This window comes from Myxine glutinosa, chromosome 1 (assembly GCF_964187855.1).
Source record: "Myxine glutinosa chromosome 1, kmMyxGlut1.1, whole genome shotgun sequence".
NCBI classification, from domain to species: Eukaryota; Metazoa; Chordata; class Myxini; order Myxiniformes; family Myxinidae; genus Myxine; species Myxine glutinosa.
Window position 1 is genome coordinate 228,913,066 of NC_136261.1, and position 24,055 is coordinate 228,937,120.

At 40.7% G+C, this 24,055-nt stretch overlaps 1 long non-coding RNA gene across 1 annotated transcript in view; it reads right to left on the bottom strand.

Annotated features, from left to right (window-relative positions):
- The window catches only part of LOC137434944 (uncharacterized), an 85,078-nt gene that overhangs the window by 24,002 nt on the left and 37,021 nt on the right, over positions 1 to 24,055 (bottom strand). Inside the window, exon 2 of the long non-coding RNA XR_010985972.2 lies at positions 1,676 to 1,811. This is a non-coding gene — a long non-coding RNA (uncharacterized LOC137434944). The remainder of the gene's footprint in view (positions 1 to 1,675; positions 1,812 to 24,055) is intronic.

The following is a 24,055-nucleotide window of genomic DNA, read 5'->3' on the forward strand; positions in this document are numbered from 1 at the left end:
GCCTAAGCGGGGGATGCAGATTCTCTATGTAAATGAGTATCGTGTAGCACCGCCTCCAGGTGGGAGAGGGTATTACAAGCCCCCACCCTTTACAGTGCCGTATTCCCGTCCCTACGTTTTCCAAGAAGTAGGCACGTTTTTGCTTTGTGCACGTAACCCTGGTTATTTTTTTTTCTTTTTAGGTGTGATTGAGGCAGAGAGGGAGACAGAGCCTTGGTTTGGATCTCTGTCTCTCCCTCTGTCACTTGCCTAGACACCGCCCAAATAAAGGTACGTGTCAGAAGAACATATTCCATGCTTAGAACAAGATCATTCGTGGGGAAGGTACTCTGCTAGTACTCGTGGGGCAGGTACTCTGCTAGTGAATGCACAAATCGAATATCTTAAGAAAAGCAGGTAAATGACAGGATGGATAGAGCAGTAGAACACTTTGCATTGAGCTATCTAGTCTGGGTTTGACGAATATAAACCGGTATATCGCATGCAGGGCATTGCATCACATATTGCCATCTCCCTCGCATGGATGTTGTGTCAGGTGTCCGATAATTAAAGATCCCATGGTGTATTTTATGAAAAGTACGCGAGTTTTCTGTGACATCCTGTCCAAATTCAAAACTGCCCTCACCTTCAGTTCATGTTAGACCTGGCCAGCCGGTTCGTGAAACACTAGAGCCAAAAACTTTCCCTGGTCAACCCCACAAGGAGGTGGAAATAATTTGGGCCATTTGAAGTTGGGAATTAAATCCAGGCAACACTACCTCTGTACCATCCTGTCAAACTATTCCATTTGTTAGTTGGACTCCAGTATATGTATGTATGTATAAATACATAAATTTGCATTTATGTTTATTTAAATTATACAATGGATGACAAAATGTAAATGTTTCATGATATTTGTTATATTATATTACCTTTATCTATCAATATTGTTGAAATGAAGATCAAATAGCTGTATGTTGAAATATGTTGAAAAAGTCAAAACTTTAAATGGGGTGTACTTACTTTTTCACGTGACTGTATGTATATATATATATATATATGGCGTGATGAAAACCATCAAAATGTTTGAAATTTTTCTGGACACCATATGATGGAGTTAGAAAAGATATTTGATACATGGAGGTATCATTTGTATTCATAGGACCCTCTATCAGGTAAAGTAGGTTATTTTCTTCTTCACAAAATGAGACAGGAATGTTACACTTAAACTGAATGTGCCATAATAGACGATTAAATATTCTGAATAGAGATTTGGCAAGGCAGGGATTTCATTTTTTAATAATAATCTGTTCTAACTGTTTCAGCAAAGTTAAAACATCAAAATCCGTTTCCATTGATGTCTCCAAACAATTGATTAATAAGTGTGAAGCTTTTTATTTTAAGGGGGCAGATTTGTAGAGAAAAAAAACATTCGTAAGGTTTTTGCTTCAAGGTCTGGCTCGGACGTGCGGACATGATTACCAGATTCCTGTATGATGGACTTGGCAAGCCAGGCCATTCCCAAGCAGGGCTAAACACATTCAGATATCGGAAGACTATGTGTGGATTCCCACACTAAGGTGCTAAAAGGTGATTCATTTGCAAATACTTACGGCTTCATTTATTACTCTTAAATATTGCAAGAAGTAAAAAAGAAAATGTGCGCATTTTATATGAAGAGATTGGCATTTCACACCTGCCATGTTCTGATGGTGCCATGGGCACGTGGTGCATGTTGGGGAAGGATGGCTGTCCTTGCCCTCCATGCGGGCAATTGTTTGGCGGTAGGGTCTGCATTCCAGGTCCACTACAAGAAGGGTCCATAATGGGACCTGAAGCATGCAAGAAATTGAGCACATCAGACTGAGAGAGGGATAGGACAAAAAGTGTGGGAGAGATAGAAATAGAGAGAGGGAGAGAGTGGAGAGAGATATGAAAAGAGAGGAAGAGGAGAAGGAGAGAGAGAGAAAGAGAGAGAGAGGAAAGGAGAGAAGATGGAGAGAGAGAAGATGGGAGAGAGGAGGGAGAGAGGAGGGAGAGAGATGGGAGAGGAGAGAGATTGGAAGGGAGAAGGGGATGGAGAAGGGGAGGGAGAAGGGGAGGGAGAAGGGGAAGGAGAAGGGAAGGGAGAGGGGGAGGCAGAGGAGAGAGAGAGAGATGGGAAGGGAGAGTGGGAGGGAGAGGAGAGAGGAGGGAGGGGAGAGAAAGGGGAGAGAGAAAGAGGGGAGAGAGAAGAAGAGAGAGAGAGAGGAAGAAAAACCATGTATGTATCCAAAAATCATCACAAACGTAAGGGTCAGAGTCCACCATAAAAAGATTCATCAAATCCTGGCTTAAAATATGCAACCATAACATTATGCCTGTGTTTTATGTGATTTTTCATTTCTATAGTCGGATTTCAGCTTTTCTCATTTTCCGGGACATTGGTTTGCAGTCATTGGGAACAGGATCATGGTGGGATGAGATGGCGAGCCAACTGTGCTGGCTGGAACTACAGATGAGAAAAGACAAATAAACCAGCGTGCCATCGATTGAAAGAAAGAATCTCATAAGATAAGTACCTTTTGGCCCCTTTCCGTCGATTATAATCAAACAATTTCATAGTGTGGAAGATAGTACGACGACTAAAGCAACAACAAAATGATTGGTTAAAAAAAGAAAAAAATCCAAATGATCCTGCAGTAAGGTTGCTTTCATTATCCAGTAAGTATAAACTTTAATGTCAACATACATTTTGCTCTTTGCTGTGCGACGTACGTATATAATGTAGTTTGCTGAACACTTGCATGCTGTAACAAGCTATATGAATTCTCCTGTTTTAATACCCGATTGGATTGTGCATAGGTGGATGAGATTACGTGGATAGGATTTACGTCTGTGATTATGCTGCGCAAAAGAGAGGATATCAAGCCGGCTGATGTCTCTGCTTTCATCTCCTAACTATCCATCAGACATGATCTTTCGCTGAGAGCAGACATTTTGGCCCAGTACCATTTCTGCAACTTATTGTGTCCATTGTTAATCTGTATGTTGGATTGAGGACATGCCCATATTTTTGGATGTTGGTGGTGCTGTTGTTGTTTTTCCCCCTTATTATTGGCACTAATGATCTTCCGTTAGGTAGGTTTGCCTGTAAAATATATGAATATAAAGCTCGCCCATTTCCCCCCACCACCCCCATTCCATCCTCATTCCATCCAGCGGTTTCAACTCATTCCATCCAGCGGTTCACAACTACATACAAGTCAAACAAACAAACGCAAATTACAGACACTTAGAAAATTATAGTATGATACCTGTGTCATATGCCAATACAGTATCCTCTCTGTTCACTCAAATCACTTCCAACAACTCGACAAAAAAAACAAAAAGAATTCCACCAAGAAAAGCAGCTTTTCTGGCCACATCTCCTGTTTTGCTTTGTTCAAAAGCTGCAAAAGCGATTTCTTTCTTTGCTCCAGTTTCCTTGGCCTGTACTCACTGAAGCAGCCCCCAAAAGAATAGAAGCCTTTTAAAGTGGTGACTTGGAAAGCTTGTGCACTCATAGGCTCAGGGTGAAGATTTTCCCACCCAGTCTGCCAGCACGCACACTGCTGCTCATGCTGCACTTACACTAGAACTTTCATCCTGAGATGAGTGAATCAAGAATGTGGTTAGGACATCGCTTACAGACCACGCACGATCTTCATTCACATTCACTGAAATAAATAATCAGTACAATGTCAGGCAAAAACAAGAGAGTGCATATCATATTATGTATATATAGTCATTTGTTCAGCAAAAGACGTGTTAATTCATCTCGTCAATGGTGTGGTGTTTATTCATGCAGACTAATAGCATTGTCGCTCTTCCATGCCCTGACATATCATTGGATCTCCCTACTCTAGTTAAGTCATAGATTAATGATGACATTGCACCAGGAAAGCTACATGATCTGCATGTTGCATGAGGGCACAATCACACAAGATCTCCTATGTCTCCATCCGACCCATCCACAGCATGCAGATATTCTGTATATAGTCAGGTTCACTATGTTTTTTCGTTCAAAATTTTGGTAGATTAGCAAAACTATACATTTTTGGAATATTCAGAGCATGAGGAATCCAAAAATTAATGTTTACATTTGCGTGGACACCTTTGCGAAAATGACACTCAGGACAGTGATGAAGATCTGTAAAAGCATATTCCTGAACGGTGTAGACCTCGTAGATCCTGTGTATAGGACTTATAGTTCAATCTGATACTACCTATAACTTCCTATAACAACCTATAACTTCAAAGGACTTGCAATATCATGTATTATGTAATACAGTTATATCACAAATATAAAGACAATGGTTTTCAATCACCTTTGTTTGTTGCTTTTCTATAATCCTGAGCACTATTTTGAGGCCTTTATTGGATTCCTTGACCCAGAAAACATAGGATTAGCATATTTAATTAAGTCTCTAGGTTGACTAGAAGCCGAGATCGCGCAAAATATGTATTTTATGGCGGCCATTTTCAAAATCCAAAATGGCGGCCATGCAGATGTCTGTGCAAATGCCAAAATTGATTTTCAGATTCTCCATGCTCTGAAGATTCCAAAAATGTACAGGTTTGCTAATCCCAAAATTTTGAAAGAAATTATATTTGTTAACATGGTGAACCTGACTATCTTCATCACTGTCCTGAGTGTCATTTTCGCAAAGGTGTCTACGCAAATGTAAACATTAATTTTTGGATTCCTCATGCTCTGAATATTCCAAAAATGTACAGGTTTGCTAATCCCAAAATTTTGAACCAAATTATATTTGTTAACATAGTGAACCTGACTAATATGTGGCTCGTATGTGCGACCGCTGGTTTGGGATGTTGTGATTTATGTGTTGATAAACTTAGATGACTTTATGTTTTTCACTCATGAATCCAGCCCAAACTGTACATTATAAAATACAAGTTTGCAAGGCAATACAAAAAACATACATTGAAGGTGGCCATTCGGCCCATCATGCCTGTGCCATATCCACATCACGACAGTTAAATATGAATTAAATAGAATGGCACTTGGGAGAACATGTACTTCCGCCAGGCTGAACAGTTTACCTTTTGTATCCCGTTGATAGGTCGGATCTGGATTCGGACCTGAACCAAAATGTAATCGACTTGTTATTGTCAATTACCCAACTCATCCACCAAGTTTTGCCATAATCCGTCCACAACTTTTTGAGATATTGTGCTATATATCGTTTTGGCCCCGTTTCTCAATGGTGAGGAATTACTTTTGAAATTCTCAGATCCAGATCCGTATTCAGATCTTCACCAAAATATAATCATTTCGTCCTTGTCACACACCCAACCTCTCCACCAAATTTCGTCCGACTCCATCCACAACGTTTTGAGATATCCTGTTCACAAACAAACAATACAGACAGATATGGGTGAAAACATAACTTCTATCCACCTTTTGTGGTGGAGGTAACAAGCATATCATTAGCTGAGACATTCTGCAAATGATTCTTCCAAAGAAACCCCCTTTTTTTTTCTTCTTTTTTTTTTACATTTTCCTTGAATTATTATTTGCGCAGTAAAATGTTCACAGCAGCAATGCACGATTGTGTGAAATGCACGGGTACACAGTCGAGGCGTAATCTTACTATAATTCACCAAATTTCCGTCTCTGTCTGTCTGTCTGTCTGTCTGTCCGTCCGTCCGTCCGTTTGTAGGTACCGTAAAAACTGCTGAACCGATCGCAAAGATATTCTGGGTGGGTAATCCGGGGATCTCCAGGAGTAAAATAGGCTATTTAGTTTTCCCAATTTCAGCTTTAGTCTCCAGCATTCTCAGGTTTGGACTCCCGCATAACATTCACGTTCGCATAACGTTCATTGTGACGATGTTGTTTTCCCGGGTGCCGCACAAACGGCTGCACCGATCGCTGCACGGCTGCACCGATCGAACTCGGTGACCTCGGACAAAGACCTTTTATAAGGACACGGGTTGAATCCCTGCTTGAGAGAATTCCAACCCCCTCCCCGCCATCACGGCCGTTTCTCCAACTTACAATCGCACGAGATATGCGGAAAGGACGACCCAAAACCAATATAAACATCATTCATATATAAACATCATTAAAAGTAAATAATGACCTCGGCGAAAGTTCAAACGACATTTAATCTCTACATGAGAGAATTCCACATAGCTATTTGGGCGGTGAATACGCTAACAGATCGCTGTCTCCATCGATCTTGCCAAGGCCGTAACAGCTGTCGGCTCAAAATCCTTTTAACTGTTGATTCGGTACAGTTACACGTATCGGGAATTTGGTACACGTATCGGGAGTACATACGACATAGCGACTGTGAATGTGACAGCTCTGAGGCGTCTTTCGCTTGGCATCGCAGTGACGGCGAGCACCAATATGGCGGCTGGCACCAAGTAAAGTCCAATAAATCAGGCTTCAAGCCCCCTCATCACCCAAAGCCTTCAACCAGACATATTAACACACTCCTCCCCCTTCATTCCCGTTCTTCAAAGCAAAGCGGTAAAAATTGTTGTGTTGCCATTATATATGACGAGCAACGGTACCCGCCCTAAGGGCGGGGCTTCAATTGGGAGGCGCGATTTATATAAACATCCGTTAAATATCACACGCAAATCATCAAAATCTAAACAGTATTTTTAGAATTTCAATAAAAAAACCACATCACTGTGATTTGATGATTTGCGTGTGATATGATTTAACGGATGTTTATATGAATCGTTTAAAATAAAATAAAAGCCTTCAATTTCTGACATTTTGCCTTTTCATTTGGGCCTCCCAATTGAAGCCCCGCTGTAGTGTAGGGCGGGTACCGTTGCTTGTTAAAGAAATGTTTGTTTCAGAACAATGCCAACAAGCAAATTATATTTGAAGACAAAATTATATCGATCCGATGCTAAAAGGCAAGCAAAATCGATTTACATGGACAGATTTACATGGACAGCCCTCTCCCTCCCACAGTTCTCTCGATGTCTCCATGTCTCTCGGTCCCTGCTCTCAAATGTTGTGTTTGTGTCCTTCCCCCTCTCTCCCCATCTTGTCTACCGCTCCCGATGTTATTTGTTTTGTGTGTCTGTTTGTCTTTCTGTGTGATTAATGTTCGCTCTTTCACGAGCCTCGATCTTGTATACAAAAAAAAAAAAAAAAAAGAGAAGAGAGTACACGCGACATCACATGTAGTTTGGACAATCAGGGATACGACATGCCTGAATCTCAATAGATTACTGGAGAAATGTTTGTTAACTTTGCATTTGCCGATTCTGTTGCATTTGCTGATTCTGTTGCATTTGCAGATTAATGGTGAATCTATTTTATCCACAACCAGCAACACCCTGTTGCAGCAAAGACTTTGAACGGGAAAATAATGGCCTCCCCCAACTCAAACTTCAAAAAAAGATTATTGGTAGCAGAATGACCAACAGATGTGATTTAATGACTATAATAGAGTTGTTGGTTGATGGTATCCGAGCTTATGATTCTACTTTCCACGAGTATGCTAAAAAGCAATAATTCATCCAGCAAGTCATACCATAGGTCCAGAGAAAGCATCAAAATAAATAAACAAATCAAGCTTGTATTGTCATTTTATTTTTACTGCTCCAGTATTTAAGCTCACCACATGGACACTGTTTCTTCAGATGCAAGTTCCAAGTTCACACAAAAATTAAGATAGCTTTCAACCACCATACTGTCAATACCATCAATGTTCAAAACAAACATGGGCATATGCACCCAATGAGAAAGAAAAAATGTGTACTACTACTGTGTGTGTGTGTGTGTGTGTGCGTGTGTGTGTGTGTGTGTGTGTGTATGTATATATATACGTTATGTATCTTTTTATGGAGCAAACGTATGAGGTTATGTATGTATATTTGTGACCAAATCGTCTTCATAAATAAATATAAAATTGAAAAACAGTCCGTGAAGCCGTGAGGCAATGAAGCCGTGGAACTACATATCTATTAATTAGGTACTGTTTGAATGTCAGTTCCATCCTGTCTATTAAATACGTATATCTATAAATTACGTGATGTTGGAATATACCTTTTGACCGTTTACACTGGTGAGACCCCTTCAACCTTTTAAGACCCTTCAAGTCACGCAAGATCGAAAAGACCCTAAAGACCAAAAAGACACAGAGGACCCAAAAGACCCCAAATACACTTAAAGACCCTGCAGAACATTAAAGACCCAAACGATCCAAAAGATCACAAAAACCCATAAGATCCTGAAGACCCTTAATACTCCAAAGACCTGTAAATCCCTTTAGACCCATGAGGACCAGCTTGGACCCTTGATCATTTTGATCTTTAGACCACTTGGACCTTTTAGGATTATAAATAAATTACAAATACATAACATCACCAATATTACAAATACATTTGTACAAAAGAAATGTTTGTATTATGATTGGTGTAAATCATAACACAGAAACTCAAGTTCAGTCAGGTCATTATCCTCAGTTAAAACAAGCCCGTGCCTCTGCAGCAACGTGTGGTGAGGCGACCATAGCGAGCCGATCCAGGCTAGTATATATAATTATAAACACACATACGTATACACATTTAAAATTTTAAAATCCCCATTACATCTGTCACTTGCAATTTCTATAGGCAATCGATCATCTCTCACCAAATCAATTGCCACCAGCTGCGACGAGGATAATATCAATAGCCAATCTTGTCCAAAAGTGCCCTTGAAGAGCAAACTCAGTGCTATTTACCCAACAAGCTTGAGTGCCTGCGCAGAAAAAACACAATGATAAGTTGTACAAGTTCCTTTTGCATTTTTTTGGAGGTTAGGTTAAGATTTACACTGGAACATAAATATATATATCCAATCGGATGCACAATGGTCCGTGTTAGAGTTGATTCTGCCAAAGTGGTTTCCTGGCCTGGGGTCATGCGGGGCGGTTTGCCCTCTGCCAGCATTAATTAGGGCAGGAATTTAGAACTTGGCTATGGTGCCGGCGATAACTCGCCTACTCTTCAGGAAGAACACCGACTGTGGGATCTTTAACATCAACCAACTAATGCCGGCAGACGGGACACCCAGTTTAACGTCGATCCAAGGGATGGAGCACACATTGATGAATCACTCTGCCTGTAAAACACCAAGATGACAGTTTATATTTAGGTGGGTATCAAACCCAGGCTAGAAGGCTTAGAGGAGAGTGTGCATACCTCTCGGCCAGCCTCTCAGCCATATAATTACCCCCTGCTCTTTTTGCCAAAGAAAACAGCACAAAGCAACCAAGAAAAATTGCACAAGGTAAGTCCTTTGCTGTTTCAAACACTACATGGGTTCCTCTACAGCTGCAGACATTCACAAGTAGCACATACGTGAGAATCCCATTGCTACACGCCGCCATCAGCCGCTGGACCGGTTTCATCACTATTGGCGATCATCAGCGACCGTGTAGACAAAAATGTGCACCACCAAGCCTCCCAAACAACATGTACCACGTGCATTGCTGATAGCAGTCAAATACATATCAAGACCCAATTACGTTTCTCACCCATAATTGGAGGGAACAACTAATCAGCTCTCCACTAATCAGTTATCTCCAGGTGGCTAGGTCTTTATAATTAACCCCTTGCCTTCACAGCCAAATAAAGCTACATAAAGCAACCATGAAAAGCTAAACAAGGTAAACCCTTTGCTGTTGAATCGTAATGTTATAAGCCCCCCATCAGCCACCGGACTAGTTCAATCAGCTTCCCTTGTTTCCCACTGATCACGCATGCAAACACACATGCACGCACGCATGCAAGCACACACACAAACACACACACACACACACACGTCTCAGCTCGTGTTGGAGATAATCGGCAAAGGGTAGCAACTTTGCAGACTACTAGAGGGCATGGGTTTGCCTTGAGATGCCAATGGTGCAGAAGACTGTTTATGACCGCCTCAAGAAATGCAGTAGCCCAGAATGGGGAGCCTCACTCAATGGACCTCAGAATGAAAGCCTTCTACATCGAGGTGAACTTGATGCAGCACAGCAATGCCTTAGCTCTTGGGAAAACACCCAGATGATGTCAGCATTTGATGCCAATTTGGTGATATATTTCTCCCATGATAGGTTATTGCAGATCATGAGGTGTTACAGTGATTGCATATCTTCCAGTGACTGTCCAGAAAAGTGGATTGAATAGTTTGATTGCCAATCCCTGTGGAAAGAGATTGTGAGAGCATGTGACTTGCCAGGGTTGGATGTCATGTTCCAAGAAGCTGAACAGATCTTGTCCAGGTCTGACGAAAGGGATTCAGTAGCAACGGGGCTTTCAAAAAAGTTATGCATTTTTCTAAATAGGATGGAGTCATAGACAAAATAGTAGAGTTGATTTTCACGAGAATCAGAGAAATTATTGATACAGATCAAAAAGAAGGTAGGTCCTAAGATCCTGCCTTGTGACACCCCAGCCTGAAGGGAATGATCACGGGAATGAACACCACCAAGGGCCATCCCGCTGTTTCAACTCGTAGAGGAAATCAGGAAACTATTTGAGGAGAGGATACTGAACACCAAAACAAGATAATTTGGAAATTAAGGATGGATGCCAGTGTCACAGGCTTGAGAGATTTCCAGAGAAATGGACCTCTTGCTTGTTGTTCATGGCACCCGTCCACCACTGTATCGGAAGGAGTAACGTATCCATGGTGGAATGGACAGGTGGCGGGCCAAACTTATTGTCAGAGATTCGTGAGTTAGAGGAGAGCTAGCACCTGAGGTCGGCTGCATTGATGAAAAAAAAAAAAACCACCTTTAGAGGCCATTTTTCCCCGCAAAGCGGGGGTTGGCCTTTTTCGGGAACCGTGGTTGTTGTTGTTTTTCGGTCCCCTATTTGAAGCAATGTTTTACGGCCGGATGCCCTTCCTGACGCCAACCCTTTTTGCCACCTTTAACGACAAACAGGGAATTACCAGTGAACTGGTACTCAATTAGCCGACCTCGGAAGGATGACAGGCTGAGTCAACCCCCCTGGCGTTAATTCAGCGATCGACCGGGATTCGAACCCAGGATTCTTGGATCCTAAGCCGGCACCCTAGCCGCTAGCCCAACACCAGGGATAACGGCTGCATTGATGCGGCTGTTCTCCAAACGGCTGCATTGATGGACTCCATTAATTTGCTTTTCATGCAGAGAAGGCTGATAGTCCTGTAGTTGTGGGAATGGATCCTTTTGTTACCCTTCTATGGATATTCATGATGTTTTTTTTTCAACTTTCCAAAATGGAGGAAGTTGTCCATGCAAGAATGAACTGTGAAAGAGAGGAGAGAAGTTATGATGGGACTGAAGTATAGTTCTTGAACATAAGATATTTTTGCTGCTTTGAGTGGTTGCTGAAGAGGTGTTGAGCTGTATAAACTTGTATGGTTTCTGAACTGGTGCCGTCAAAGGCACGTGGTGCAAGTTCACAAAATATGAAAAAATGCAAACACACACGTGGCAACTAACTAACAGCATCGTTTCTCATCGGAAATAAAATCAGAACCAGTCGGAATATGTAATACAGTGCACATGGACTTCCACGCTACCACCAAGGCTGAACAAGGACAGGGCCGCAGTTTCCCTTGATACCTCAAGCGCATGCAAACAAATTTCCAACAAATCTGTGCATGGATTTCTGCAATGTTTGTTTTTCTAAATGAACATCATGTACTCTAAGTGTGCTCACGGGAAAGCCGACTCGGTGTTCTCCAAACGGTTGCTGTTGGATTTGATGCGGTAGCATGTCGCTGTATATTACCGTATACAAGACTTTGCTCCAGGGGCCCTGGAATCACAGCAACCGTATGAAGAACACAACTGCATGGTTGATGCTGTCAGTGGAGGGCAATTATGTGTCAAAATGGTTGGTGGGTAAAAAAAGGAAAGTATTTGATTTTTTGTTCCTCGAGGGCATGGGCTATTGACTTGAAAACAGCAGATTTTTCTTTTTACTTGCCTGCCACGATGCAAGCCGATACGACAGTGTGGCTGACTGTTTAGAATATCACAAATGATGCTTTAAAAAAAGGCTGTTGATGCTCGTTGTTTGACATGTACCTACACTGTGGGTCAAAAGTTTTAGAACACCTCAATTTTTCCAGTTTTTATTGAACTTGAAGAATACTTATGTCAATGTGATATTTCAGTTTTTTCTTTTTAATAAATTTGCAAAACTTTCTAAAACCCTGTTTTCTCTTTGTCATTATGGGGTATTGAGTGTAGATTGATGAGAGAAAAAATGAATTTAAACGATTTCAGCATAAGGCTGCTACATAACAAAATGTGAAAAAAGTGAAGGGGTCTGAATACTTTCTGAATACAAACAAAAAACAACCACCTTTAGAGGCCATTTTTCCCTGCAGAGCAGGGGTTGGCCTTTTTCGGGCACCATGGTCCCCATTTTGAAGCAATGTTTTGCGGCCGGATGCTCTTCCTACCACCAACCCTGTTAGTCACCTCTTGCGACACACAGGGAATTACCAGTGAACTGGTGCTCAATTTGCCGACCTCGGAAGGATGACAGGCTGAGACAACCCCCCTGGTGTTAATTCAGCGATCGACCGGGATTCGAAACCCCGAACCCAGGACCCTCGGATCCCAAGCTGGCACCCTAACCGCTAAGCCAACACCAGGCCTTACTTTTTGAATGCACTGTATATATATATATTGTATATACAGCAAATTGTGCATAGATACAGCAATTGTATATATATATATATATATATATATTTCATGTTCTATAAGTTAAAATCTATTATAACTTTCAAAACTGCACATGGAGGAAAACTACAGATATGCGAATGGGTACAATACAAGCCAGGATTATTTCAACCAATAAAACTCAGCTCATCTTCCTATATGTGGCATCACTTTAAAGTCACTTTCACATGACAAAAAGTCCAATATTGCATGAGTAATATATTTATTTGCCATGCACCAAGGAGTGTTTGTGTGTGCACATGTTTGTTGTTGGCTGTTAACTCCATTTACAGATTTCTGGGATGGAATGGAGTCCTCCCAGGACTCAAAGTATCCGCCTTTGCTTTGGTGAGGGATCACAGTAGTTCATGGACCAAGCTGTTGAATTTCTGTTGTTTTCAGAGTTTCGTTCCAACGGCTCTTTTCAACGGCTAATGTGACCGAATCCCGGACTGCCTCCAATTGTAATTCGTTTACAAGTGGAAATATTCCCGCAGATGCTTTTTTAATCTCTGTGAGGTTCTTTTTTATTATTCCCGTTGCTCCAATTATAATCACTGGTACAATTTTTGCACTCTTCAGCTTTCAGGATCTTTTCACATCATTTTTGAGATCTTGGTATTTGGTCATTTTCTTTATTTCTGCATTATTTAGGTCAAAATTGCTGGGTACTGATACCTGGATTAGCAATGTTGTCTTTTCCTTTTTGTACCTGAGTATTATATCCAGTCGCAATGCTTTGTTTTCTTTGTTCACGTTTGATGGGATCATCAGGTCATATGGGAGCATTACTTCCTCATGTTCAATTATTACTTTTGGTTCATGTTTCACACAAGTTTTCTGGAACTGGGATATCAAATTTTTTGCAAATGTGTCAGTGTGTGCATATCCGATCACACTTTGTTATGCCTTTCTTTGGGTGTACAACAGTTCTGACATGAGTTTTTTTTACATCCTGATAGGAGGTGGCTCATATTTTCAGTTTCTACCTTGCAGAATCTGCACTTGCCTGATTGACTCAGTACCGCCATTTTCTTAAAGCCATTTGTGTAGTGTTCTTGGTCTTGGGCATTTACAGTCACGTGAAAAAGTAAGTACATCCCATGTAAAGTTTTGGCTTTTTCAACATATTTCAACATACACCTATTTGATCTTCATTTCAACAATATTGATAGATAAAGGTGATATAATATAACAAATATCATGAAACATTTACATTTTGTAGTCCATTGAATAATTTAAATAAACATAAATGCAAATTTCGCATGTGGAAAAAGTAAGTACACCCCATGAAATGTGTCTTTTTAACCTTTTTAACATATGTGGACATATCAATATTTGATCTCCATTTAAACAGTATCTATAGATAAAGGTGATCTAATTGAACAAAAAACAATGAGAAATTGACTGCAATAATTTATTCAACAAAAACTTGTTCCACAGCATGCACAATTGAATGCACAGCTCGTTTCAAATCCCCCCACAACATCTCGATGGGATTTAGATCCGGGCTTTGACTTGGCCATTCCAGAACCCTCCATTTCTTTCTTTTCAGCCATTCCTTGGTGGATTTACTGGTATGTTTAGGGTCATTGTCATGTTGCAAGGTCCACCTTCGGTTGAGCTTTAACTTTCTGACAGATGGCCTCACATTATCCTCAAGCACCCTCTGGTACAATGAAGAATTCATCGTGGATTCTATGATGGTGAGCTGCCCAGGCCCTGATGCAGCAAAGCTGCCCCAAACCATAATATTTCCACCACCATGCCTTACAGTTGGTATCAGTTTCTTGTGGTCAAATGGTGTCTTGGGTTTTCGCCAAACATGTCTTCTGGTACTGTGGCCAAATAGCTCTACCTTTGACTCATCTGTCCAGAGCACATTATTCCAGAAGTGCTGGTCTTTGCCTCGGTGTTCATTGGCAAACTTTAGTCTTGCCCTGATGTTCTTTCTGGACAGCAAACGTTTCCTCCTGGCACACCCCCCAAGTAGATCAAATTTGTGCAGCCTCTTTCTAATGGTAGACTCGTGCACTTTGACATCACCAGTGGCAAGAGCTACCTGTAGGTCACCTGATGACATTCTGGGGTCCTTAGAGACTTCTTTCAGCATCTTGCGGTCTGCTCTCGGGCTGAACTTGCTGGGGCGGCCTGGCCTGAACGAGTTGGCAGTTGTTTGGAATCTTCTCCACTTGTAGATGATCTTCCGGACAGTCGAATGATTGATTTCAAATTGTTTAGAGATCTTTTTAAATCCCTTCCCAGACTCGTAGCCATCTATAACCTTTTTTCTGAAGGCCTCAGAGAGCTCTTTTGATCTTGGCATGGTGACGCCGCGCACTTCAACAACAAAGAGCAAACCAAACTAAATGTCTGAGGTTTAAATAAGACAGGTTCCTCCAAGATTCTCTCTAACGATGCTCTAATCATTTGCACCTGAGCTGGTGCACCTGATTCTAATTTTAGGTATTTGAAGGAGTGATAAATGTAGGGGTGTACTTACTTTTTCCATATGTGAAATTTGCATTTATGTTTATTTAAATTATACAATGCACTACAAAATGTAAATGTTTCATGATATTTGTTATATTATATCACCTTTATCTATCAATATTGTTGAAATGAAGATCAAATAGCTGTATGTTGAAATATGTTGAAAAAGTCAAAACTTTACATGGGGTGTACTTACTTTTTCACGTGACTGTATAATGATCGGTTCTCTATTCAAGTTAAGCTGACCACTTCTTAGCCATTCTAATGAACCTTCTTTGTCTATGCTTAGTCTGTCAAATTCCTTTTTTGCACCTTCCTGCTTTTTTGTCATTCTCCCAGTTATTGGTGTATATCTGTTGATATTTTGCTTCATATTTTTCTTTTGTCTTTTTTGCAATCCTGGGGGCTGTTTCCGTTGCTATGTCGGTTTCATGTGACATCTTCTATTTGCACATGTCTTTGGAAATTCTTTGCTAGATGGAATAGGGATACCTTCTCCGACTTGCCGTGTTCATGTTTGCATACAAATTGGACTTGGAAGTCTGTTGAGGTTTTCACTTAGTCAGCCAGTCCTATGGTTGTCATTATGTGCACTTGGTTGAGCTCCATTAGGCTGCTACCTCCTTCTCGTCGTGTGTGTGTGTGTGTGTGTGTGTGTGTGTGTGTGTGTGTGTGTGTGTGTGTGTGTGTGTGTGTGTGTGTGTGTGTGTGTGTCAGGAGTGGTTGGTGTGGGTGAATGAGAAAATTTAAATTGTGAAAACGATAAGAATGAAGAAGGATTTAGCAATATGAAGAAGGATTTGGGAGTGTTGGAAGAGTGAGAAGAGGAGGAAACGTTTCAGCGACAGGAGTAAGGAAGGGAAATCCAGATATAGGAAGATGAGCTGAACATGGAATGGAAGGCAATAACAAAACTTCTACCATCTATATTTCCTACAAGCCGCAATTTTGTCTGAATATAGATATTCTCCAACGCTAACATGGCGAGCAGCAAAGTTGAATGTTTGGGATAGCATAAAATGGCATAATATTTTCTTTAACTACTGCAAAACTGGGACTTTTGAAAGTGCAAACAAGACGATTTGTGTTCTAAATTGTTCAAGTATACAATTCAATTGAAATAAAGTAAAGGTTTTTAAAAGCTGTAGAAAGAAAAAAAATCGGAAGTGTACCACCGTTATTGCAGCGTCTTTTACACCACCTTATTTAACATGTGAAATTAATTATTCGTGCCTGTTGTTTGTGTCCTTTATGGCATCCCTAAAAACTAAGTTTCCAGTTTGAAATGATTTGGTTTGTGTCCTGATTCATGTTCTACAGTGTTCAAAATCTAAAATTCAATTGAATTAAAATAGTTCCTTGATCATAGACTGACGTCTTTATACAGACAGAGTGTACAATTGCTTAATCCCACTTTGCACTTCGCACACAGGGTAATAGACCAAAGTTGTAAATGTCGGCAAGCAGGATGGCATAGAGGTGTGCACACTACCCAATGAGCTGTCAGGCCTGGGTTTGAATATTGGCCCAGCTATAAATGGTAATCCTGGTGTTTCGCATGTAGAGCGATTTATTATTGTGTGTGCCATCCCTCAGACAGACTTTAAACTCAGCATCCCATCTCCTGACATTAGTTGGTGGATGTTAAAGATCCAACAGTGTCCTTTGCGAAGAATAGGCAAGCTATCTCTGGCACCTTGCACAAATTACAAATTCCTGATACAACTTAAATGGGTCATTGCATCAGTGGTACAGCTGTGCCCTCCTCCACCCAACACCACAGCAAATGATGCTCCCTGCAGCCATGTGCTGCATTTGAAAGAAGAAGATGGCAATGTAATATCAAGTGGTCATCAATATGGTAAGAGAAAAGGTCAAAATCAAAGTCTTTTTAGACAAGTTTATCAGAAGAATATGGCTCGTACTGGACTCAAAAATCCTTGCCGAATGCATAATATTACTTGGAAAATCTAAAACAATGAACGAATAGAATGACCCTCGGCAAAGAGCATACCTCCGCCAGGCTGAACAGTTTATGTTTTGTATCCCACTGACAGGTGAGATCTGGATTCGACATGAACCAATATCTAATCAGCTGGTTCTTGTCACTTGCCCAACTCATGCACCAAGTTTTGTCAAAAGTCATCTGCAAGTTTTTTGAGATATCGTGCTATCTATCATTTTTTGCCCCATCATTTAATGGTGAAGAATCATTTGAAAAAAAAATTTAAAAAAAATCTCCGATCAAGATCCTGGTTCAAATTTTCATCAAAATTGAATCGATTCTTCCTTGTCACACGCAACCTGTCAACCAAGTTCCAGCCGAATTTGTCCACAACTTTTTGAGATATCGTGCTATATATGGTTTTTTTGCCCTATCACTCAATGGTGAAGAATTTCTTTAAAATTCCCAGATCCACATCCAAAATCTAATCTTGATTTTTAAAATTTGACCTTGAGTTGACCTTTGACCTAAAAAATTTGTTCATTTCCCAATTTAGTGACCTAATATACAAATGCTATTCAATTTTCAAGTTAATCGGAATTAAATGGTGATTTTAGAAATTTGATCTCCAGATGACCTTTGACCTCAAAATCAATAGGCTTCTCAATTAGGACGACCTATACAGCTTGGTGAAGTTTCGTGACGATCGGTTTAGAATTGTGACCTGTAGGCCGGTGACAAACAAGCAAACAAACAGACAGAACCACAAACGCAACCGACCAATATACTTGAAAAATCTTCGATTTTGCAAGCAACAAGAAAGACGTCGTGCTGAGAACGATACTTGCAAAACCCAACCCCCCACCCAAAAAGTTGCCATGGATACATCACATTGCCAATTAAATTAAGATTTAAATTAACAATCTTAATCAAACCTAGGTTCAATCAAATGAAACTTGATTATTTTTCAGATGAAAATTGATGATTTTAGAAGTTTGACCTCGAGTTGACCTTTGACCTCAAAACGTTGCTTTCCCAATTCAGTGATGCACTGTGCAAATACTGTTTACTTTTCAAGTTAATAGGATGAAAATGAACAATATTTCAGGTGAAAATTGATGATTTTAGAAGTTACTGGAGGTGGGCATTGGGGTCGTAAATGCAATCGCTCTTTACTTTTTCAGGTTAATCAGATGAAAATTGACATTTTTTCAGATGAAAATTGATATTAGAAGTTTGACCTTGAGTTGACCTTTGACCTTTTGACTTTAAAATATTTGGTTTCCCAATTTAGTGACTCAATATGCAAATGATGTTCAACTTTCAAGTTGAATTAAAAGTGTGACCTGTAAGCAATTGATGTAGAGACAAACAGACAGACAGAATAACAAAAAAATAACAAACAGACAAAAATATTGGCACCCTTGCACTTTTTTCAAATAACTCACAATTTTCTCTAAAAATAAGTTGAAATTGACAAAAGTATTTGGTCTCCACAATTCTTTATTCCACAATATTACAGAACCTTTGTTTGTGATTCAGAACTTAATATATCGTTTTAAATCAGAAAATAAAAAGAAATGGCTTTGACAAAATTATTGACACCCAAGACTTCATATTTGGTGACACAGCCTTTGGACAAAATAACTGCAGTCAAGCACTTCCCATAGCCATGAATGAGCTTCCTACACCTCTCTACTGGCAGTTTGGCTCACTCTTCTTGTGAAAACTGCTCCAGTTCTCCCAGATTTGAAGGGTGCCTTCTCCCAACTGGTTTTCAGATCTCCCAACTGCTGTTTTCAGATCTCCCCACAGGTGTTCAATGGGATTTAGATCTGGACTCATTGTTGGCCACTTCAGAACAGTCCAGCATTTTTTCTTGAACCATTTCTGGGTGCTTTTATAAGTGTGTGTGTGGTCATTGTCCTGCTGCAAAATCCATGACCTTCGACGGAGCCCCGGCTTTCTGGCACTGTGTTGAACATTGTGCTCCAAGATAAGATGCCTTGGAAATCTCCTGATTTCATGATGCCATGCACACATTCAAAGCACCCAGTTCCAGAGGCAACACAGCAACCCCAAAACATTACTGAACCTCCTCCGTGTTTGACTGTAGGGAAAGTGTTCTTTTCTTTGAAGGCTTCATTTTGTTTTCTGTAAACATAGAGATGGTGTGCTTTACCAAAAAGCTCTAATTTGGTATCATCTGTCCACAGGACATTCTCCCAGAAGGATTTTGGCTTGTTCATGTGCGTTTTGGCAAACTCCAGTCGGCCTTTCTTATGTCTCTCTCTCTCTCTCAGCAGTGGGGTCCTCCATAGAACCCCATTTCATTGAGTTGGCGACGGATGGTGCAAGTTGAAACTGTCGTACCTTGTGTCTGAAAGTCAGCTTGAATCTGTTTGGCAGTTGATGGAGGTGCTTTCTCCACCATTCGAACAATCCGTCGCTGCAATCTTCCATCAAGTTTTCTCTTGCAGCCACGTCCAAGGAGGTTAGCTACAGTGCCATGGGCCTTAGTCTTCCTGATAACATTGCGTACGGTGGACACAGGAACATCAAGGTCTCTGGAGATGGACTTGTAGCCTTGAGATTGTCCATGCTTAGCTACAATGTTGTCTGACCTCCTCAGACAATTCTCTGGTTTTCTTTATTTTCTCCATGCTCATAATTATGGTACACAGTGACACAAAACAGCAGAATGACTCTTTTTCTCTATTCAAACTGGTTTAATGAGTGATTTATATATTGTAGGCACCTGCAACTCACTACAGGTGAGTTCAATTCCAAAGTAAAGGAGAATCACCTGCTTTAAATCGAATTATTTATGACTTCTAAAAGGTGCCAATAATTTTGTGCCGACCATTTTTGGATTGAGCTAGGATTTAGTAATTTTTTTCAGTTTGTTTTTTTGTTTTGTTCCACTTCAAACCAAAGATATACATATGTGGATACCAAAATATATTTTAATTTCAACAATTTTCTGGACGAAATGGTGCATTATTTGAAAAAAGTTCAAGGGTGCCAATATTTTTGGCCACAACTGTAAAAAAAGGGTCTTATGGGTTTTCTGGATATTTACAGGCTGATGTGGTGGATGAAAATACCCTTAGGACAATCCCTGGATCGGACTTGTTCTGTGTGCCAAATTTGATGGTTGTCGGACCAGCGGTCTTTGCAAATACGCGAACGAACAGACAGACAGACAGACAGACAGACATCAGATGAATTTTATTTATTAGATGTCCTTCCTTCCATCCATCCGTCTGTCAAAAATGAAGAAGAAGCTTTCCAACTCACCATGTTTAATTCTAGAGGGTTCTAAAGGGTAATTCTAAAGCTGGGTTCTAAAGGGTAATTCTAAAACATTCTAAAAGGTAATTCTAAAGGGTTTCGAGGCTTTGCCAATTTCATATAAAAAATGCCAAACTGAACCGCTTCCTTTGGACACGGTGAGATTTTTTTAAATCTAAGTCGGGTTTTTGGCTGCTCAACTGTGTGTTTTTTCTGCACATATCGACATCAATGGATAAAGAGTCTTCAACTTGGAACAGCATGGGTGCATGGTGGATGTGTCTCGGCTTGGATCCAGCTTGGGTGGTAAGCAAGAGTGACTCGAGACCAGAAGAGATCCACCTAGAAATACAACCAGTCCCGGAAATAGCCGTGTCTATCTATAATAATAAAGAGAGCGTATGTTAGTCCGTCAGTCAGTCCGTCTGTCCTTCTCCTCCATAACTCCAAAACCATGAAACCGAGTGGTCCCAAACCTTTGCATGCATACTTATTGACCTCCAATGGAGTGCAAAAATGAAAACTGGGTGTTTGGGTGTGTTAAAACACCCCTTTTGATCATTTATGCCAAAATTTACAATAAAACTAGAAACAGGTTTACCTTTGGTCAGCCTGTGTTCAGCTCGCTCAGCTCGAGGTCTTAATTCCACCATTTTTTCTGCTCAGCTCTAGTATACCTTGCCTCAGAACAGGTCAGTTTCTGTACAATAAAACTTAATATCTATGAATCGTAATATCGCTGATCTTCATACCTACAAAACACTGTATTCCTGCATATATCACAATGCTTATCAATGCCAGTGTTCATGCATTTATTTAATTTCCGCACGTTTTACATCTCATATGCGATAAGCTCGATAATCTCTGCACCTCAACCAAATCTTAACTGCAGAATTGACCTTAGAAGCAGTTGCTACTCCTATAAAAGTATTTATTTGTCCAATTCGGACATTATTGGACACGCTGGGCATCTCAACAGTTTCATTGGAGATGCTTGCTTGAGTGCTTAAGCTGCTTGGTGAACGCTCTCCAAGCAGCTTGGTAATGGAACACCACAATGTTCACCATTCTCTTACTTTTCATTTGCTTTATTTGTCTTTTGACTTTGATGATGACTTTGATGATGACTTTGATGCTCAACTTTGAGTAAGATGGGGGGGGGGGGGGGTAGTTGATTGTATCATTAAAAAAAAACAGGGGTCTTTTTAAAACCTCAATACTGTATTCACAAAATAATAATTGTATATGCCCTTGGGGTGGGAGTTCAGAGGTGAGGAGAGAGGGAAAGGAGTTGGGTGGGTCTCTGGAGAGAGGGGGAGTGTAGGGTGGGAGGAGGGAGGGGAAGGAGTGGGGTGGGACTATGGAGGGAGGTGAAGTGTGGGGTTGGAGAAGGAAGTGGAAGGAGTGGGGTGGGACTGTGGAGGGAGGGGAAAGGGGAAGTGTGGGGAGGGAGGAGGGAGGGCAAGGAGTGGGGTGAAGCTCTGGAGGGGGTGGGGGGGTGGGGAAGGGGAAGTGTGGGGTGGGATGACCTCCCCTCTCCTCATGCTGCCTTCCACTCTCACCCCCACCCTCCCCTCCCCTCCTCACACTGCCTTCCCCTCCACCGCTTATGTGCAGTTTTGTCTGGATATTATTGTTGAGTGACTAAACAAAAATATTTGAGATCCAGAAAATTCCATTCAATGTTCTCTGCCAGTTATGTGAACAAGCCTCCAAAATGTCTAATGGGAAAGACGTGGATTCCAATACTGGAGGCATCAGACATTGTTACTGCACCAGCCTGGACTGGTCCTGAGCCAGATGCTAACTGGAAACAATTACCGCAAGAGCATCACTCATTGCTTCAGTTCATCGTTAAAATGGCTCAATTGCATTGCGAGATACCCCACCTTCTGTTGTTTAAATGACTCTCAGTGCCAAAGATTGTTTTGAGGCCAGCTGTTTGTGGTCTGGTGTGTCATTTGCCATGCATTTTTGTGGGTAAGTGAGAATAATGCTGATGTTTTGGAGAGCACTGCTCATAGGGAAGGTGGAGCTACAAAATCAGGACTTATTTTCCGAATAAGTTAGCTATTTGAGTTGTCGAAGGAGGCGCTACAGGTATGCCGTGAGGGAGCGGTATTATGGAGCAGGCCTGTTTGGTGCATTGGCGAGACTACAGCCGAATGCAGTTGAACGTGGGCATGGATTCAACCCCTCGAAGCTGAATGTTGAAGCGGTACTAAAATGAAAACCAGGCAAGCAGCCTGTAACACACAACTGGTCTTCCTACTGTTGTGGGCCAAGAAGGCAAGTGGAAGAAAAATTAACATGTAAATGGGAGCTCCCACATTAACTTTCATGTGAGTTCACTTCCTTGTGTCTATTTGTGCTGCATGTTATATTTTCTGTGCGGATATCTAGAGAAATGGTGAATACTTTTATAATTGACTTTATTTAAGTGAAGTCATAAAAATGGATTTATGCTCAACTATTTTATCAGGTTTAAGGATTTTCATAATCTACGCTTGCTTATGGAATCATTCCATTTATATTTATTGTAAAGTTTTAGTTATACTTGAGTGTTAGTTTAATGAAGTAAAATATTTGTGTTAATGTTCTGGCCTTGTTCTCTTTCTGTTCACATCCAAGGTAAAGATTGAGCCAACCTAAGATAAATTTTGGTCACAATTACAAAGTTTCATTGGTTAGCAGTGCATGTGAATATGAATCACAGTGAAATAGGCATTTGCATAATTGGGACTACACGCATAATTCCTTTGGGATAAATAATTAATCCGTGGCTTTCAAAATGCCCTATGAATGCTAAATGAGGCATTTTGTGCATGTGGTGTGTGTGTGTGCGTGTGCGTGTGTGTGTGTGTGTGTGTGTGTGTTAACAATGACTCGGTTTGGCCCGCCGAGCACGTTTAACCTGCTGTTGTTAACGCAAAATCTGTGATTCAAATCGTCTTTTAAACATAATTTTCAGCATTTAGACAAAAGAGTGGCAATTTCAAAATGGTTAACAAAAAATTTTCTGTTCCTGAATCAAAATCGGACACATGGAAATATAGGAAATACGACAAATATCCATGGATGAGACTGAGAGGTGTTAATTTTCTAAAATTTCCTGTTAATACAATGAGCGGCTACAGTGAATATATGAAAAAACACACATGTGCACTTCAACTTTTAGCAATAAATGGAAAATCTGGTATAATTTATCTCATGGGCTGTGAAAGTATAACAGCCCTCACAGCTCCGATATCAACAACCAATCCCAACATGATTAATAGTAAATATAATTTTGAACTTACCCTGCACATTCAAAAGCCCCATCAATATGTCCTTTCCATCAGTGTTCAGAAGCACCTCATCCAGATAAAGAGTCCATTCACTGGTAGCAATCCGTCGGGGGCTTACACTCAGGCCTTGCACCGGTCCATATGGTCGGGACTTTGTGGTACGAGGACCTTCCCATTTGGCGAGCTGAGAAAGTTCTCCAAGTATTTTGTTGTGCAGAGAGAGGCACAGTCCTTTATCTCAGGTACTTTTCAAGTATTTTCAGTTTATTTCAGAAGCTTTGAGCCATTTTAAGTAGCAATACTTATTTCCAACACCCAATATACTTCATGATGCCCTG